We start from the raw sequence: 21,641 nt of genomic DNA, 5'->3' as shown, positions 1-21,641 counted from the left end.
TTCTTTTTTTTTTTTTAATTTTTTTTCTTTTTTTTTAAAATTTATTTATTCATGATAGTCACACAGAGAGAGAGAGAGAGGCAGAGACACAGGCAGAGGGAGAAGCAGGCTCCATGCACCGGGAGCCTGACGTGGGATTCGATCCCAGGTCTCCAGGATCGCGCCCTGGGCCAAAGGCAGGCGCCAAACCACTGCGCCACCCAGGGATCCCTTTTTTAAAATATTCTAATGTACAAATCAATAGTAGGAATGAACTGCAGTTGACAAGATTAAAACAACAGTAGTTCATTAATTGTATCAAATATAAGTTATTAATAGTATTAATACAAAATGTATTAGTCAAATACAAGATGTTGTTACTAGGGGAAATGTATATGAGGGAAGAACAATACATAGCAATCTCTGTACTATTTACTAAGTTTTCCTGTAAATTTAAAACTGTTCTAAATACAAATATATTAATTTATTTAAAAATGATTGTTTAAAATCTTTATGTTTAAATTTGATGATATATAGGAAGAACATTGAATGCATCTGTATGCTTTATGGCAAGTCAACTTCTGGTGAATTCCTCTTTTTTAGAAAAAAGTTCAAAAAAATGAAAAAAATCAGAAATATTTATTATATAATTTTAATGGATAAGTTAAATGCACGCCATCATTTATATATTTAGTGATATTATTTACCCAGTAGAGACTGTTAGCCAGATAACCAAATTGTGTTTAAGGAAGTTTTTAATGATTCAGGAATGTATCTATGATGAAATGTTAAGTAAAGAATAATTTTACTGCAATATTAAGTATGTAACACATGCTGAAATAAGTATAGGATTAAAACCCTTTTTAGATAAATGGATGATATGTACAATAGCCATAATGTATTATGGACTTCATATTTTCTAGCTTTTATTCTAAAGCCCATGTCATTTCCAATATTTCTTTTTTGTCTCAAGTAATCATTTGTATATAAAATATAATATCCCATATTTAGAAATTGGATTTCTATTTACAATTTGGATATTAAATAAATATAAGTTAATGTCCAAATCATGGCTTTAAGTGCCAGAGTCAGTATTTAATCCTTTTTGACTCCAAACTCCATGTTCTTAAAAATGTTAATTAAAATAATTACAATGTCTGCTTCTAGGTTGTGCTATTAAGAGAAATTTAAAGATTTTTGCAAGCAAACACTATGAAATTTCTATACTGACATGGTAGTTAATAAATAGAGAAAAAAGGATCCTAGGAAGAGTATAACTAATTCTTTCTTCTCTGTGTATGATTATTTCTGAGAAAAATCCAAGTATAAAAATATAACCTAAATGTTTTTATAGTGTTTAGATTTTTATAATTTTATTCATTGAAAAAAGTAAATTTTTTCAAATTATCTTTGTGTTTGGAAAATATGCTTACCAAATTGGGAGGCAAATGTAATATAATAGTAATTACCTAATCAATTACTACTAGGAATCCACAATTTCTAGTGTTTTAAGTCTGGCTTTTCTATTCTCTATTTTATGTCATTGCCTTTCAGTCATCATTCTTCACTTTTATCAAATACCCATCAATCTATCACAAAGCTCCTTCTGTTAGAATTAAAGTTCACGTCTGCCACAAAGTTTCTGTATGGAAATGGCTAATAGCAAGTGATGGTAAAGATGTGGAGAAATTGGAAACTTCATGCATTACTGATGGGAATGTAAAATGATACAGCTGCTATGGAAAACAGTTTGGTAGCTCTTCAAATGTTAAACAACTGAGTTACCATACGACCCAGTGATTCCACTCTTAGATATATTACCAAAAGAATGAAAAAATATGTCCTCAGAAAAACATGTTCATTGTAGCATGATTTGTAAATGCCAAAGTACGGAAATAACCCAAATGCTAATCATCTCATGAATGGATAAACATGATATATATGTTTAATGGAATATTAGACATAAAAAGGAGTAAAAAACTGATGTTATACATGAATGAACTTTGAAAAAATTATGTTAAGTATAATAAACCAGGTCACTTATTGTACGATTCCAATCATATAAAATCTTCATATTAAATAAATTCATGGAGACAGAAACTAGATTATTGGTTATTAGCAAGATACGAAGAAAGAGGGAAATGGGAAGTGACTTTTAATGGGTGCAGGGTTTCTTTTTGGGGTGATGGTATTCTGGAATTAGTGGTGATGGTTGTGCAACTTTGTGAATATACTAAAAAATCTACACTGTCCATGTTAATGTGTATTAATATGTTAAGAACCAAATTATGCTGTAAGCTTATCATATGACTCCCTAAACAAACAGATCCTGAGATTTGAGGAAGCTACTAACTCTGGGCAACCATTAGATTTATCATGATATAGGAGTAATATTACTAACATCCCTGGCCACCAAGAAACACTAGAACACATTGCTAAAACCTCTGTAACCAGTAATAATAACCAGAAAACAGCAACATTATTTGCTTCTCATTTCTTCTCTGTAAGTTTCAAAAGAGTTTTTCTATTAGCAGAATATTCAGATTAATAGTTGCAAAGGAATCTGGGAAGTGTGGTTTGTAATTTTCTAAAATCTCAACTAGATGCTATATGAGAATTTGAGAAAGACCATTTCAATGTCTAACATTAGCTATTACAAGTATTTTGAACCTTCAAAATAGAAAGGTTGAAATGCTTTAAATAGGAGTCTCATCTATCACAATACTATAATAATAATAATAATAATAATAATAATAATAATAATAATTAGAGTTGGAATTAAAAATTTTATGGAGGTGTACTTGATAAAGCAATATGAAAATCAGGACCTGGCAGTCATTACCAAACTTTTGGAGAATTATTCTTCCCCTTTATTCTAAAATTCTCTCTGTGAAAGTTCTTTGAGCCATCTGGTTATTTTAATTCTAACTACTCCAGTATTTATTAAGATTATTTTAAGAGGGGCACCTGGGTGGCTCAGTGGGCGAGTGTCTACCTTTGGTTCAGGTTGTGATCCTGGAGTCCTGGGATAGACTCCCACATCTCCCTCTTCTTGTATCTCTGCCAATCTATGTCTCTCCTGAATAAATAAATAGATCTTAAAAAAATAAATAAATAAATAAATAATAAATAAATAAATAAATAATTTTTAAAAAGATTGTTTTAAGATCCTTCTAATTGATCTGATTTAGCTTCTTCTTGCACTCAGTCCTGCAGATATAATTATTTTCCTTCAATACTCTAAACTTCCCTAATTTGAAAAGGTCAAAATACTGTAATATCTATACTAATCTTGCATTATTTGATTCCAACTTAATTCTCCTCCATAAATTCTATCCCTCTGTACTTATTTCTCCACAACTCATATAGACTGTGCCTGGAATTCTTCTCTAACCATAGGGTAAAATTTTCCACTACTGCATATTTCTTTTGCTTGGCATTCATTCCCTCTCTTCAGAAATGTTAATCTACGCATTTTTCAGGCCAACTAAAATATATGCTTACTTAATGAATCTTTCTCTGATGCCTCCAGAGAGTTGGATCCCATCCCTCCATCTTCTGATTCTGTGAGACTGTTTTGCACAGCATTTCTAAACTATCTTCAAAGCAGGGACAACATATTACTTTTATTTTTATTTCCACATTCCAATATTTAGCTTGACACAAAACAGTTACCCAATAATTGTCTCAATGAGAGTAATGTAAACATAAGGGTAAACAAATGGAGGGGTGCTTGGGTGGCTCAGGTGGGTAAGTGTCCAACTCTTGATTTCAATCAGGTCACGATCTCATGGGTCATGAGATCCAGCCTACATCAGCTCCATGTTCAGCAGGGAGCTTGCTTGAGGATTCTCTTCCTCTGCCCCTCCCTCTGACTCACATAAACCCCCTCTCTCTCTCTCTCACTCTCAAATACATAAATACATAATTTAGCTGTCCCTTCTCAGGTTTATAGGTAAATCTGTTTTCAAGCATTAGACTACAATCCAATGTTATACTCCCCATTTGTAAATTTTGGCAAAGTTCAAGCCTCAATTTTTAAAGTTTATATTAAGAGCCTGATTATCAGTTCTGCTCAACTTGATTTGGGTTTCAGCCTAGTAAAAATGACAATACTGCAATCATGAGGCTTCAATTAGACTTAAACACATTCTTAGAAATATTAGTAAAAGTACATTTAAAATATTGTGAGAGGGGATTAGTGTCTGACTTGTGTTATTTCACATCAATAGGTGAAATGAAAGACACTGAAGATAATTTTTTTTCTCATGAACTTCTCTGACCTACTATTAGGAATAAAAGTTAAAGAATTACTTCTTATTTAAAGAAGCATTACTAAATGAAAAATGCACACACTAAAACATATATGCACAGGAACTCACTTGGCAGTACTTACTATTTATTTTTAACCTCAGAAATGAGTCTTTATGCTATACATGCCCTTGGTGACTTTACATCATCTTAAATGAGGTTATAAAGAAAGAAAGTGCCTACAGCAGGAGACTATAAATTAGTGCTTGTAGGGTCTACAGAAGGACCAACTTTAAACATCTTAAACTGCAAAACTTGAACTTCATTTTTCTAATTATTATCAGGTATTATCAACAAAAACATAATAAAAATCCTGCTATGCATCTTAAAGTTTTATCTCAGAAGCCCAATAACAGGGTTACTGAATTTTTCTAGTCAAAATTGCTGCTACTAACAATCTAATTAGAGATGGCCATGCATACCTGTAGGTGACTAGTCACAACTAAAGTCCCAATTAAGTGATTTGTATCATCGTCTTTGAAAACGGTAGTCCTGTTTGACTTATCTGTGTATACTTTGGATTTTTCTTAAGAGTTTTTAAATAGAAGAATAAATGAGCTATATGTGTGGTATTAATTGATAAACTTACATTGGTAAATATAAAAAAATATCCAAATATCCATCAACTGGGCATTAAGAAAATCCCGCCTAATGCACTATTATACCTACTTTTTTAAAAAGTAATTTTTAAAATAAGTATAATCGTTAGTTCTCAAATACAAAATGAACAAGTGCTAGTTATTTGATTTGACCTATTAATTAATAAAGGAGGCAATAATGGGTTAAAAAATAATTCAGAGGAGGGATGCCTGGGTGGCTCAGTGGCTGAGCATCTGTCTTCGGCTCAGGGTGTGATCCTGGGTTCAGGGATTGAGTCCCATACCAGGCTTGCTGGATGGAGCCTGCTTCTCCCTCTGCCTGTGTCTCTGCCTCTCTCTCTGTTTCTCTCATGAATAAATAAATAAAATCTTTAAAAAAATAATTCAGAGGGGAATCCAAGAAATAGACACATACATGGACAGTCACAAATGCTGAAATAAATTTGTTGATAAAAATTCCAGGGTGGTTGGGGTGGAATTGAATCGGTTTTACCTTTACCAGAAAATCATGTGTTCACATCTTTAGGACTGTATAGGCTTCCTGATTGGAGGGGTTTCCTAAGCTACATTATAGAGATAGAAAAATCTGGCAAAATCCAGGACTTGTTGAGTTAAGGTAATGGTTGGGAATGCAGTGATCTATGGCAGTTAGAGATTGCAAAACAGAATACCTGAGAGGAGAAACCTCCTCATAGAGAACTTCAGAGACCTGCAAGGGCCCCATCCTATTTTTCAGCTGAGTATTAATCAATGGATATAAGTAGGAAAACTTTCTGAGACTGGGAAAAGAAGTGGGCAAAAGGAACAGAGAACAATCCCAAAGCTCAAACAGAGATAGGAGAACTTCATTTCCCACTAATTAGAGTGGAAAATATCATTATTCATGGGACATTGAGTAGAATAATTGGCCAATTTTACCTAAAATTATCCAAAGACCATTGGTCTCAACAGTAAAACCAGAAAAGGAATTTCTAAGCAATTTAACTTAACTTCAAACTAAAGGTAAAGATTATTTATAAAAATACAATATAACTAGCTTCCAAGAAGATAAAATTCTTAGTATCAAATATTAAGAAATTAAGAAAAATATCAGGAATTCAAAGATACAGGAAAGTTGGATGCATTATGGGTAAAAAAACTATATTAATAATCCTTCAAGTGCATTCATAATATAACTAGTTCACAAGGCACCAGAATGTTATAAAAATATAGTTTCTATGTTCACAAAGGTTGAGAGAGGATTGTATATCAAGTAGAAATATGGGAGAAATAAAAAGGCCCAAATAAACACCTAGAGATGAAAACAAAAATATTTGAGATAAAAAACATGCTAGATGGAACTAAGAGATTGGACATTGCAGCAGGAAAAGTTAATTTGAAGGCAGTGCAATGGAACCTATCCAAAATGAAACACACCGAGGGAAAAGAACTCCAACAACAAAAAAGTGAACTGAGTATCAGTAAATTGTGAGGCAATTTCAAATTGTCTAACATAAGTGTTACTGAAGTTCCTTTAGGAAAGGGAAGACAGGGAAAAACTATTTGAATAACTGATGAAAAATTTTTCCCAATTTTATTAAAGGCATAAATCTACAGGTATACAAAGGTCAAAATACTCCAACCAAAAATAAACAAGAATACTATTTAAATTTGTTTCAAAAGATCTTTAAATATTAATGAGAATATACATCAGGGATAAGAAGGCTAAAAGATTTTATCTCCAGCAGCCTCTCACTTACAGATATGTGAAAAGAAGTCTTTTAGGCAAATAATGTAGGGACATCTGGATCTACACAAAGGAATGAAGAAGAGGAAAAATGATGAATATCTGTGGAAATGTTTTCTAGCAATCTATTTTTCCAATTTTAAAAATCTTTTGAAGATAATTAGCTACTTAAAGCAAAATCAATAACAATATAATGTGGGGTTCTGTTATTTATCTAGAAATAAAATAAATGAAAAAATAGAAATAAAATAAATGAAAATAATAGATCAAAGGCCAAGAAAGGGCCAGGAGTTTTAGTGTAGAAGTATATTATTTTAAGTTTTGTATATAACACATAAAGTAGTATAAGGTGACTCAAAATGTCCTAAAGTAGGTTAAAGGTGTTTGCTGTAAACTGAGTAAAAACAAAGAATCAAAAAAAAAAACAAAACAAAACAAAAAAACTAGCTAATAGACAACAAAGGAGATAAAGTATTTTTTTTTAAATATAATTAGTTTTTTAGAAGAGGTAAACAAAAAAAGAGGAAGGTAACAAGATCAGATGGAACAAATAGAAAAGTTGGCAATTTAGGGAATTTTAAAATATGTCACTGATCATATTAAAAAGGTCAATGGACCAAACATCATAACTGAAAAAGAGATTATATTGGGTTGAGTAAAAGTGCAAGCTCCAAATAAATGGTGCTTACAAAAAACCTTTATTAAATATAAAGAAACAAATGAATTAAAGGAAATAGATTTTTTAACTGTACCATGCTGATATTAATCAAATGAAAGCTAAGGTGGCTATATTAACAATAGATTAAAGTAGATTTAAGAGAAAGATTATTACCAAGGTCATTTCTTATTGAAAAAAAAGGTCAATTCATGAAGACGACATAAAACTCCTAAGCATTAATGCACCTCATCAGAGAATTTCAATATACATGTAACAAAACTGATTTCAAAGAGCAATAGACAAATCCATCACCATTGTAGATTTCAGCATTCCTCTTGAAAAAATATAGAACTGGGGACAGAATATCAATAAGGTTTGTAAGGGAAAATACAAATTAAAAATGAGAGGTTTAATTCTCACTGTTAAAAATAAGGGAAAAGATTCCCTGCCTCTTTCCTTTTCTTAGAACATCTATTTTAGAAAACTTGCAAACTCTTTGATTTTTGAAATGTATATAAATCTTTTTAAAGGCTAAATAAGCCTTTTGCCAGAGACTCTAGATTTCACTACCAAACCACAGTGAGCCCCTGTCTAGGGAAAAGGTCCTCAGCTTGATCTCTTCCTGCTGGAAGGTTGGTAGCATTTTAACAGCCCCATAATGTCTTTCTGTAGGACCAGAGAACCATCTCTTTGAAATGTAATCATCAAAAAGATAGTGCCCCTATCTCTCAGTTTCTGTGAAAGACAAGGAATCTAATTAGGTAGGTACTTCACCAGAACTTGCAAAACTACATCTTATCCTAAAGATATGAGAAGTTTATTTTTCCTTTGGAGAGTCAATTAGCAAACATACATGACCACCCCAATTGCCAGATGAAATTAGGATAAACTCTATGTAACAAAACAGAGCTGTCAAGTTCTCTTACCTGAGGACTAGCTATCATGTACTTTTTGAATATGTGTGTAATGAGTTGTATCTGCTTGGCAATATACAAGGATAAGGTTTCTTTGTCATTGCAATCTCTTAGGGGATTGCCAGAATTGTACATCACACTCTAATGCCTACTCTAAGATAAAACTGAACTTCGACCACACCATGCAGCATATACTAAGATCAGCTCAAAATGGTTCATAGATCTAAATATTAAAGATATCCATTGTAAAAGAAATCACAGAAATAAATCATTGAGACCTTGGATAGGCAAAGATTTCTTAGATATGATACCAACTCCATGTACCATACAAGAGAAATACAATGATAAACAGAATTTCATCAAGATTAAAATCTTCTGCTCTTTGTAAGTCACCATTAGAGAATGCAAGACAAACAACAGACTAGGAGAAAATATTTACAAATCATGTATCTTACAAATGATTTGTATTGAGAATATGTAAGGACCTCAAAATAGAAAATACATATCTTTGAGTCTGTGCTAATATAAATCTATGATTTGCTGCTTATTCAAAATAGAGGGAAACAGACAAATCTCCATGCAAAGAATCCTAAATAATTTGTTGATATCTCTTCCTCAGAGAGGCGGAATTTAATTCCCCATTCCTCAAATGTGGGTAGTACTATATTGACTTCATTCTATTTTTTTATGATTTTCTTATTTATTCATGAAACACACACACATACACACAGAAAGAGAGAGAGAGAGAGGCCAAGAAATAGACAGAGGGAGAAGTGGGCTCCCTGCATAACTTGATCTCAGAACCCCAGATTCATGCCTGAGCTGAAGGCAGATGCTCAACCACTGAGCTACCCAGGCATCTCTACTGACTTTGTTCTAAAGAGTGCAGTAGGGAAAGGGAAGAAAGTGTAACCTCACAGACAGACATTACCTCAATCAGGTGATTAGGGTCAGCGTAAAGATAAATCATGGTGACGGAATGTGCTTCTGATATGTTTTTAAACAGCAGTTTAATTATCTGCTTTTCCTTCTCAAAATATAAAACCCAGGCTAGTTATGAGATAGCGTAAGAAAAATCCCAATAGAGGGCATGCTGCAAAATATCTGACTGGTACCCTTCCATAGTCTTAAAGCCATCAAAAGCAAAGGAATATTGTATTGTATACCTGAAATTTGCTAAGATGATAGATCTTAAGTTTTATTACTATAAAACAATAAAAAGAAATAGTAACTATGTGAGGTGATGTATATGTTAATTAGATTGTGCTCAATATTTTTCAACATATACGTATATCAAAATATCAAGTTGTACACCTTAAATATGTGACAACTAAATGTAGAATCTTGGCTAGAGATCTGGAACAGAAAAATGGCATTAGGTTAAAAAGTAAAGAAATATGGATAAAGTTTGGATTTTAGTCTCTGATAATATATCAGTATGGGTTCTTTAATTTTGGCAAATGTACCACACTAACGTAAGATGTTAAGAATAGAGGAATCAGAGTGTGAGATATATGAGAACTCTCTGTATCATCTTTGCAATTTTTCTGTGTTTCTAAAACTTTATATTTTTAAGGTGTTTAGATACTTTCCACATGCTACAAACATTATTACTAGGTAATTCACCCAATATTAATTAAAGCATTATGTTCCTACCAAAAGTTTTACACATATTTTTAGCAGCTTTATTTGAAATAGACAAAAACTAAAAAACAATACAAATGTTCATCAACAAATGAATGGTTATATAAAATGTGGTCTATCCATACAATGCAGTACAAGTCAGCCAAAGGAATCAACTATAGATACATGCAACAAGATGAATGAAAATTAAAATAATTCTGCTGAATGAGAGAGTCAGAAAAATGTTTTACATACTATGTGTTCCTATTTTGGAGAAATTCTGTAAGATACAAACTAATCTGTAGTGACAAAGCAAAACAGTAAATGCCAGAGGACAGTGGATAGGGTTAAGAAGGAAGAGGAAAGGTTGTAGTGGTAATGAGGATATTGCAGCACCAGCCAAGAGGGTCCTTGGCTTCATGCAGGAAAAGAATCAAATGAAATTCAGAGAACGTGAAAAGAGTTTATTGAATAGTGTAAGTGACAGGTAGAGAATAACAGAGTGTCTAGCAGACTCAGGAAGGGAGAAGGAGTCTTCATTGGTAAATATCCTTTTTGGAATCTAAGATAGGGTCCAATAAAAGGTGGCTGACAGGTGAATAGTAGGTGTTATTTTAGAAATCATGAGGCTAAGGGCTATTGATACCAGTGTTGGCTGTTTTGCTTGAAGCTAATGAACTGGCACATGTTTGGGATCTAGCACTTCTTAGATGTTATCTGATGTTTGGGGGACTGGGACAAAGCTCAGAGAATGATTTACTTTCTTGCTTCCCCCTTGAAGTGGGAACATAGCTTCTTTGGCTGGTTCAGAGGCAAAATATAAAACATGAGTAAATAGGCCTAGCAGAAAAACAACAGAGTCAAAGCCTTTCTAAAATGGAGTCCCCTCAGCCTTCCTACATCAGTTGCATGGAAATTTCAGCAAGTTACAAATATGTTGTTTATGGTAATAGTTACAAAGGTTGAGATATATATATATATATATACCTTATCAAACTATACTCTTTAAATATGTGAAATTTATTTTTTTATTTTTTTTAAATTTTTATTTATTTATGATAGTCACAGAGAGAGAGAGAGAGAGAGAGTGGCAGAGACATAGGCAGAGGGAGAAGCAGGCTCCATGCACCGGGAGCCCGACATGGGATTCGATCCCGGGTCTCCAGGATCACGCCCTGGGCCAAAGGCAGGCGCTAAACCGCTGCGCCACCCAGAGATCCCTAAATATGTGAAATTTATTATGTTAGTTATACTCCTCATAAATCTATGAAAAGTAAAACTAAGGAGCTGATAAAACTCAAAGAGCTAAAGATCTAACTGTATAACTCATAATTTCATCTCAATAGTAATTGTTTAAAGTTTTATTCCCCCCAATTTTTACTTACTGTATATTATTTCACCCAGATTTTAAATGGACAATCTTTGCCTACTTGTTTGGACTACATTTTTTATTAAAATGGCTGAACAAAGGAATTGATTTCCCCAAACATATTTTTGAAATAGTTTTCAGTTACATTTTCCTGTTCAACAAACACAATCATCTTTCCAGGGAACTTCACTTAAAGTACATTAATATTCATAATCTATCTGGAAATCGTCACAGTAGTCATTCCTTCCACTTAGACATTTTATTTTCCTGTTAAAATGCAAATATATTATCTGGGAGGATGAGCACATTAAATCATTAGCAACCATTAGAAATATGGTTCAATTAGCTCAATAGTCTCTCTCTACTTCTTGAAAGAATTAGGAGGAGTTAATGGTATTAGGGAGTTGATACTCAGGACAGGAAGTAATTGACTTTGAAGAATCCGCTCTCTTTAAGCATCTTGGTAAACAACCAAATGAGAGGCATCAGAGAACCTGATTACTTAGGGAGTTTACCAAGCAATGAGGAACTAGTCATAATCTTAACTAAAACATCCTTGTCCTTGGTCTTAAGCTGTTTTTGGTATGTGAAGATATTTAGACATTCAGACAATCTCATGCTTAGTCTTCTTAAAAGTATACACTTAAAAATTATATAATTTTTAAACATTGGAAAACATGGTTGTTATTTCAAATCTCTTAGTATAAAATTGGCATTTGTTTTTGATCTTCTATTAATATAAATATTATAGCTGCTAGGCTGGAAATATTCTGGTAATTTTATGTTATAGGGCTGAAAAATGTTATGACATTTTAGATTTGAGGTATTATCATCATTCTTTTAGTCAATATATTTATGGAATGCCTGTTCTGCTTCAGGACTAATAATAGGGAAATAAACTTAAATCGCAAAATTTCTATTTCAATATATTTGATTGGGGAGTGTATAATTTAGGAATTCTTTTTTTAAATTTTATTTATTCACGTGAAACACAGAGAGGCAGAGACATAGGCAGAGGGAGAAGCTGGCTCCCCACAGGGAGCCAAATGTGGGACTCCATCCCAGGACCCTGGGTTTATGACCTGAGCCAAAGGCAGACACTTAACCACTGAGTCACTCAGGTAAGCCCTAGTTTAGGAGTTCTAATCACGTATCAGACCCGAATTACAAAATGACCTTAAAATATATTCGTTATTAATATATGAGATGTGTTATTCTGTTAATTTTCAAACAAATATAATATTTGATAGAGGAAAGATCCACAAAAAACTGACAAAGCAATAAGGAATAAAACCTCTAGCAAAGGAAAGGTAGGATTCCTAAAGGTAAGGATAATTGGATAATTGGCTCTAGTTTTTTGTTGTTGTTGTTTTTGTTTTTTGTTTGTCTGTTTGTTTTTTACCTCAGCCTTCTGTACTTACTCTGGGATGGAAAATTACATTTTGAGAAGCATAAGAAGTTAGTTTGTAGGAGGTGATTGTCTTCTCATTAATTAACAGCATGTGATTACACATAAATACTGCTAAATGTGGATTTATTCCTAGCCAGATTTTTAGGAGAGACAGGATCCCTGAAATCAACAAGATCATGTATAAACTTCAGATAATGGCAATAAAAGGGTTTATTTTAAGATGTTTTTAAAATTTCTAAGTATTTATGGGGCACCTGGATGACTCAGTCGGGTAAGCCTCTGATTCTTGGTTTCGTCTCAGGTCCTGATCTCATGGGTCATAAACTCAAGCCGTCAGTGTGGCTCTGGGCTCAGCAGTGAGTTGGCTTGAAGATTTTCTCTCTCTGCCCCTCCCCTCATTCATGCTCTCTAATATAAATAAATCTTTAATTAAAAAAATAAAATCCAGGATCCCTGGGTGGCGCAGCGGTTTAGCGCCTGCCTTTGGCCCAGGGCGTGATCCTGGAGACCTGGGATCGAATCCCACGTCGGGCTCCCGGTGCATGGAGCCTGCTTCTCCCTCTGCCTGTGTCTCTGCCTCTCTCTCTCTCTCTCTCTCTCTCTCTGTGACTATCATAAATAAATAAAAATTAAAAAAAATAAAATAAAATCCCTAAATATTTATTTATGATAGCATGTGTAAAATTTATTCATCGACTTTATTAATATGTGACTTAATAAGCTGAATCACTTAAGTCAGCACATTTCATTTAAAGCAAAGGAAATTTTATATATATATATTGATGTCGACAGTAGAAGAGAAGATGTGAGGGCAGCCCCGGTGGCTCAGTGGTTTAGCATCGCCTTCAGCTTTTATAAATTAAAAATAAGTTAAATTTCCCTGTTGAAAAAGAAAGGAGATTTTCCCCCACCCATTTTCTTAGACCATTTACTGTAGAAAACTTATAATTCTAGTACTTTTCCCTCTTCAAATTCAATGTAAGTCCCTTTGAAAACCAAATAGGCATTTTGTCAGCTTTATGACCCAGAAATGTCTTTCTCAGGGCCTAAGAACTACTTCTTTGAATGTAAATATCTTTACGTTATTTTTTACCTGTAAACATCAAGGGAGATAGCACACCTATCTCACAGTTTCTGCAGCAAGGCCCAAGCCTAACTTCGGTAGACACCATGCTTCAAGTTGTAAAACTACCTCTGGAAATAAAGACACAAGTTTTTTCTCTCCTGGGTAAAGTGACTTAGCTAAGAGATGGTGCCCAAATTTTTGTTCTGATATCACAATTATACATTATAATATAATCATAAAGATTCTGATTAAATTGTAAGATTTCTAGCACTTTACTGTTATCCTTCAAAAACTCTGCTTAAGAACTGTATTTGGGGGTACCTGGCTAGCCCAGCCAGAGGAGTATGTGACTCTTGATCTCTTGATTATGGGTTTGAGCCCCAGGTTGGGTATAGAGATTACTAAAATAAATACATTTTTAGAAACTTAAAAAACGAACTACATTTTTTATAGTCCTGAAGCATCATGAAGATTACTAAAAACTAAATATAAAAACTATTTGACATTATTTTAAATGTCTGTAATTAGAAATGTATATTGTATTGTATAATTATATATGCATATTTAGAGCTACATAATGTTAGATCTAGTGATAGAATTTTAATATATAAAAAGGAGGATCTGGGGACAGTACTGTAAATTGTTTGGTACTATTTCAGGTGATTTTTTTGGTTGTATCACATTTAAGAACTAATAGGGATAAATGACACATTTTCCCATTGTTTTCGTGTATAAAAAGAATTATGAAAATATACTGTATATTTACAAGAAATCTAGAGATGTTTTATTCTGTGGAAGGAGTCTCATGCTTCTTAGAATTTTTCTGTTTTTGAACACAAATTCATACAAACTTTATCCTAAAAGTTCAATTTCATGTGTGTATATATAGACTATTTGTGTGTGTATGCGTGTGTGTGTGTGTGTGTGTGTGTGTGTATTTTCTAGTAAATGTACCTGGAGCCTACAGAATCCTTACAGTTTTGGCATTGAGATCTTTCTTCATCTCAATGAATTTTTATTTTTCTTTTAGACATTAATTTATTATTGTTGTGCCCATTATCTACAAGTTATTTTCCAATTCAAGTTTTGTTATGATTTATTTTTATTTTTTTTTATTTATTTATGATAGTCACAGAGAGAGAGAGAGAGAGAGAGAGAGAGAGGCAGAGACATAGGCAGAGGGAGAAGCAGGCTCCATGCACCGAGAGCCCGATGTGGGATTTGATCCCGGGTCTCCAGGATCGCGCCCGGGGCCAAAGGCAGGCGCTAAACCGCTGCACCACCCAGGGATCCCAGTTATGATTTTTAAAATTGTGTCTGTACTTTCATATATATCCAGATCAGTCTCCTTTCATTTATCTACAGAATGCAGAGTTGGAAAGTCATACATTTTTCTCCAGAGAGTGTTTCATTTAAAGCTCCCAAAGCATATCTTTTTATTATTATTATTTTTAAAGTTTTAAAATTCTGTTTCTTGAACATGTATTACAACCATTGTGTCTAACTACCTGTTTGTATTAATTTTGATTGATATTCTCTCCAGACATGGGCCTACATGGATGGTTTGGCCTACTACCCCTCCTTCCTTCCTCCCTTTCTACCATTCTTCCTGCTTTCCTGCCAGCTCACTTCATCTCGGTATCCTAAGAGGCAAATGGAATCAATCCTTTGCTTAGTGAAACACATAACACAATGTCCACACCTATGGACCTACAGTATAATAGTAGACACAATACCTATCCTTTGCAGAGGCATCTGGAAACATCCTCCCTGCTCTCAGATCTCTTTCTGATCCCCTTGCATGAGTGTCATGGAGAATTTTGCCCAACTCCTTAATCTCTTGGCACTTTAGAGGTCCTGACTTTCACACAGGACCAATGTGGACTAACTCCCAATACTTTTACAGGATCCACAGATCTCTGAGAAGCAAGGTCCCTCCAGAATTCAGAGATTTTTGTTGTTTCATTGCCTACTTTTCTCAAAGGGGGAAGTAATTCTATAGCAGTTTTATAATTAGATCATATTTTTAAAATTCACTCTACCAAAAACTGACTTTTAATTGGAGTATTTAGGCCAGTTACATATAGTATAATTATTGATATGTTAGGGATTTAGTCTGACATTTTATTTTCTGTTTTCTCTCTGTTCTCTCTGCCTTTGATTTCTGTGTTTTCTTTTTTTTTTTTTTTTTAAGAATTTTATTTATTTATTTGAGAGAGAAAGAGAATAAGCAGGAAGAGTTGCAGAGGGTGAGGCAGAAGCAGACTCTGAACAAGGAGCCCGACTTGGGTCTCGATCCCAGGACACTGCAATCGCGATCTGAGCCAAAGGCAGGCGCTTGGCCAACTGAGCCATCGAGGCTTCCTGATTTCTGTTTTCTTTTTCATGCCTTTGTTGGGTTACTTTGGATTTGATGTTTTTTTGTTTTTTGTTTTTTGTTTTTTTTTCTGTTTTAAGTGCATATCTTTGTATTTTTTTTTTATGTAATTGCTCTTGTTGTTACATTCAATATATGTGACTTCTCACAGTCTGTTGGTGTTAACATTTTACCAGAAGGAACAAAATATACAGTGTACAAAGCTTATTTCCTTTTATGCCTTTTTACCTTCCTCATTTATTATATAATTGCTTTAAATATTTTCTCTACATTAATTGAGAAGCATATCAGATAGTATTACAATTTTTGCTTTGACCATCAAACATAATTTAGAAAATTCAAAAGGAAAAGAATAATGTATATATTTACCTACTTACCCAGACTTCTACTCTTCTTTTTGTTCTTTCTTAATGCCTTGTGTTCCAGGATTCTGTACTAATTAGATAATTCCTTTTAGCCATCATTTTAGGTAGGTCTGCTACAACAAATTCAATTAGTTTTATGTCATCCCTATAGGATATTTGTACTGTATATAGAATTCTGATTTGAGAGTTTTTTTTTTCTTTCAGCATTTAAAACATGTAGTGACACTTTATTGTGGCTTCCATAGTTTCCTATGAGAAATCCACTGTCATTTGTTTCATTCCAGGTTAGGTATTAATCTTCTCTGGCTGTTTTTGAGGTATTTTCTTTTGCTTTCATTTCCCAACTGTAACTATAATTTGCTTTGAAGTGACTCTTATTGTATTTATCTTAATTAAGGTTTATTTAACTTCTTAAATCTATAGATTTTTTAACCAAATTTGGGAAGTTTTATTCTTTTATTCCTTCAATTACTTTTTCAACTTTACCTTGCTTTTCTTAATTTTTTGCTGGGCTCCAATAGCATAAGTATAGATCTTTTATACTTTTCACAGGCCCCTAAGAATTTGTTCTTGTCTTCTTTTTTCTGACTCTTATTCAGATTGGGTAATCCCTTGTTCTATCTTTCAGTTCACTGATTTATTCCTCTGTATACTCCATTCTGCTGTTAAAGCCAAAACTGAATTTGTGTGTGAGGGGAAGGGGTATTTTTTAGTTCTAAAATTTCTATTTGGTTCTTCATGTCTTATACTTTTACTGACACCATTTCCTTACTGAAACTTTATTTTTTATTTGTATCAGGTATGTTGATAATTGCTTGTTGAAGCATTATTATGATGACTGCTTTACAATGTTTGTTAGATAATTCTACCATCTTTGTTATATAGGTTTTGGGCCTTTCTCATTCAAGTTGCAGTTTTCCTTATTTTCAGTGTTACAGGTGATTTTTTACATGTGGTTATTATAAGATTCTGGAACTTATTCAAAGATTCTTTGAACTTTTTCAAAGATACCTTGAATCTGGCTTTCTCTGATACTATTTTTGCCAAGGAGAGGGAGGAGGGTAGAAGTCCAGGCTCCCCACTCTCCCTTTGTTGACACTGGTATGGGTGAGGGCTCCTCATTATTGCTATGGTAGATCTGGCTTCTCTCTATAACTCTGTAGATATTACCCTACTGGGAAGGATAGAAATGCCTTGTTAATGTTTCTCTTATGACCTCAGCTGATCCCATAGGGACCTTGTTACTGCTTGGTAGTGGTGGTGAAAATCCTGACTCTAATAGGTCTCCTCTGAAACCAACTCATCAAACGCATAAAAATATTATAAAGACACAAATGTATGATTTCTTCTGTACTTTTTAAGCTGGCGAATTATTTTCTTTATTAAAGTTTCAGCTATTCCTATTTCCATTTTTATATACCTTATATATTGGTTTCCATTTGATATGCCTTATATAAAGATATTTTAACTGTTTCACCTACAATATATTTTAGTTAAAGTTGAGGTATGAGATTCTAAACTAAGTTTTATTTGCAAGCTATTAACTACTTACCCCAACACATTTTATGGAATAACCCTTTTCCAGTTAGTTTATAATGCTTTTTGAATTAGGATTAAAATCCTCATGTGTGTCTTATTCTGTTTTTCTGTTCTGTCTAGTACATTGTAGACATTTGTTTTAATCTTTCTACTTCATAATTTATATGGTGATCTTACTCTCACAATTCTTGTCTACTAATTGTTTTTCTTCTGAAAAATATTTTCTAATTTGCTTTTTAGCTGTATTTGTAACAGTAGGAATTCAAGTTCTACCTATGATATTGACTAATATGAAGAGAGGAGATTGTAACTCCTCAGTGGGAATGAGAATTCTGGCTTCCTATCAGGTCTTCTCTGACACTACCCCAGTGGGGAAGTAAGTGACTCAATACAGCCAAGAAAAGGTAGAAGTCCAAACTCCCTAGTTCTTTGCTGAGAATGGTGGAATTGAACCCTATTTGTGTATAGAGGTTATACTCTAAAATTTTTGTCTTGTTAAGTTATCCCTTTCCTGGTCTTTTGGTTAGAAAGAATTTTATTGGGGCTTTTGTTTGTTTGTGTTCACTCATGTTTCTGGTTTGTCAGCTTCTTCAGGTCTAAGCCTGGGATATATGAGGCAAAATGAAAATCCAGGAAACTCACCATTGTGCTGTTTCTTGGGTTCCACGGTTCTTAGCCTTGTTTTTCCTTTGTCTTTCCAACTTTCAGAGCCTTCTTATTATTGACTTAATATAATATGCAGGGATTTAAGTTGTACTTATGTATGAAGAATAGAGAAATAGAAGTCTCATCTAACTTTCTGTCAGAGGAAGTTGATTGTTCTCTTCAAAATAGAATTTTTATAGTGCTTAGTGTTTTTAAATTTGCTGGAAATTATCTCAGTGTACTTGGTATTTATACCTAATAAAAACCCTTTTATAAACTTTCGAATCCTTTGTGTGTGTGTAGTATGTGAGCTGTGGAGAAATAGAATCCAAATTTCTGACCAAATGATTTGCCATCACCTAAAACGTTTTGATACATCTGAAAAATGTTTTTTCCCCCTAATTATAACTATACTACCATTATCTCAGCTTTCAACAATATATTGAAGTGATTTCTGAAGAAATGTTTTTTGATCATTATTTCTTTTAATCTGGGATTTGGGATCATAATGAGTAAATTTTTGTTATTTTAAATTCATTTTTACACTTTTTCTAGTCCTTTCTTCTTTTTGACACAGTCAGCATACCAATTACAATGTAGAAACTCCGTGAAAAAGACTTGTTTTATTTGCCAGCTAACAGGATGCCTCAGTTGGTACAAGGTTATTCTCCTTTCTTTTTTAAAGAATCAATATACGGTTTATGATGCTTTTAATAGGGAGCAAGTAAACTGAAGGAGATTTTATATTAATGTAGGGTTATGGTATTTTCAATATTCTATGCCAGAAAATTTCATTGGTAATAGCTGTAACTCAAATTTTAAAAAAAGCATTTCTTGGATTATTTTAAAAGTTACATGGTTAAAAAATAAATATATGAGCAATATTTGAGTAAAAGTAGTTCTCCAAAAGTGACATGCTTGGGCAATGACCAAGGCTTTCTCATTCAGTCACTATTGATTCAAAAAAGCATCTACTGAGCACCAGCTATACATTCACCATTAAGTTAAACATGTATAAACTTATAAATTACAAGGAGATCTTCTCACTATTCAGATATGCAAAGGGAAACTATCATACCTTAAAGAAGGTGGGAATAAAATCTATCTATCTAACCACTGGTGTTAGGTTTTATATATCTATTATAAGGATATATTAAAAAGCAAGTGTATGCTTATTTTCATGAAGTTTAATTTTAATTACATTTTGAAAGATGAAATTGGAGCATCTTTCTTTTCTACCTGCCATCCTTCTTACTAAATTGAACAATTATATTCTCACTTATTTGCGTGATTTTATAATGAAATATAAAGTGCTATTATTAACTTAATAGGAAAATGATTTTAAGAATCATTAAATGCATTTTGTGACTTTAAGATATAATTAAATATAGTTTCTGACTTAATAACACATATTTATTGATTAGTTTTATACATTAGTTATTTTCTTAAATGTCTTAAATGTACATCACACTTAATTTTTGCTATTAAAATTTTTTTTTGCAACAATACTACAATATAGGACCATGGTTGCCTCAGTTTTACAGAAAATACATCATTCTTATAGATTAAGCAACTTGACCAATCTTCAACAGATGGTTAATATTTCAAAGGCAACCCATGTTTGTCTTATCCTAAGGTTTAAATTTTTAAAAGCCATAATAGACATCTAAGTACCAATCCAAAGGAATTATCACAGGATTTTGTTAAGGCATTTTTAAAGTATTCACTTTAAAGTGGGAAAATGAAGTTCTAGGGTATTAGGCATACTTCTAGTTTGTCCTTCAGTACAGGTTAGATTCTAATTTACCACAGGTCATGTAAAATATCTAGAAATAAAAACCAACCTAGAGCTATAAAATAAAAAGTGACCTTTAAAATCCAATATTCCAGGCAAACAACTTTTGCCTCTGGAAGCTGTTGAAGGACGAAATAGGAAGAGGAACAGTCACTCTCATTTCCTAGTACACATATTTTCTTGCCAGGGCAGCAGCCACTAGAATTAAAGGCTTAGGGCTGCTGAAATGTGAGTGCATTTTCAACATTTCCGAGGCTTTGGAAAACCTCTACACCTCCAAACAAACAACCCAAATAGAAACCAGCAGCTTCTAATAGTGGTCTTATGATGAAGAGGGTCAATATGAGATTCGCTAATATGTTGTTATGTCCATTCTTTCTGCAATCCTTTTATACCCTCTGAAACAAAAACTAAAGCTTTAGGCTTCAAGAATAAAAACCTTAGCGTTACAAGAAATGCAATTGGAATAAGTATTGTGAGCAGCATGATTAGAACATAGGGAGGAACTGCTGCCTATACTTTGAATCCTAGTGTAATTAATGCAGTTAAGGCATTTCCTGTATTACCACTGAATCATTAACAGAGGAACCACTGCACATTTGCTTTAGTTACCTAAACATATGGAGTCAAGATTTTCAAATTGTCCGACAGCCTGGGTGGCTCAGTCGTTTAGTGCCATCTTCAGCCCAGGGCGTGATCCTGGAGACCCAGGATCAAGTCCCGTTTTACCCTCTGCCTGTGTCTCTGCCTCTCTCTCTCTGTGTCTCATGAATAAATAAATAAGATCTTTAAAAAAAAAAAGATTTTCAAATTGTCTAGCTCATAAAATGTCAAATGGACATTTGAAAATAATCATACTTGAAATTTTAGTTTCAGAAAGTCTGGAATGACTCCCAGGAATGAGCATATTTAACAAGCACAACAGCTGGTTCTTATGCAGATGTTAGAGAACCACACTTCCTGGAGCAGGAAATAGGCAGGTAACTTCCCTTTGGTTAAGTGTGGCCAGATATATTTTCGTAATTTCAGCATTTGATTTTTACAAATTAGAGGTTTGGGGCCATTAGATAAAATTTTATGTCATAATCATAAAATCCCATCTAGAGACCATCAATACCCCTTTCACTAAAATGGTTGTCCTATGCACCAAACTTAATCAGATTAAGTTAAATAATCATAGACGTATTTGATAATTCCAATTAATTGCAGATATGTTTACATTGTAACCCTGGAAGTGTCTAGAAGTTATCCCACACAACTCCAT

General features: G+C 33.2%; 1 long non-coding RNA gene across 1 annotated transcript in view; it reads right to left on the bottom strand.

The window, feature by feature from the left end:
• Positions 1 to 13,818, bottom strand: part of LOC140641786 (uncharacterized) — a 29,611-nt gene extending 15,793 nt beyond the window's left edge. The window contains exons 1-2 of the long non-coding RNA XR_012038373.1: positions 13,684 to 13,818; positions 6,629 to 6,678 (exon numbers count right to left, since the gene is read on the bottom strand). This is a non-coding gene — a long non-coding RNA (uncharacterized lncRNA). The remainder of the gene's footprint in view (positions 1 to 6,628; positions 6,679 to 13,683) is intronic.
• Between the last annotated feature and the right edge of the window lie 7,823 nt (positions 13,819 to 21,641).

This window comes from Canis lupus, chromosome 10, assembly GCF_048164855.1.
Source record: "Canis lupus baileyi chromosome 10, mCanLup2.hap1, whole genome shotgun sequence".
NCBI lineage: Eukaryota > Metazoa > Chordata > Mammalia > Carnivora > Canidae > Canis > Canis lupus.
This window is presented reverse-complemented; position numbering and strand designations above follow the sequence as displayed.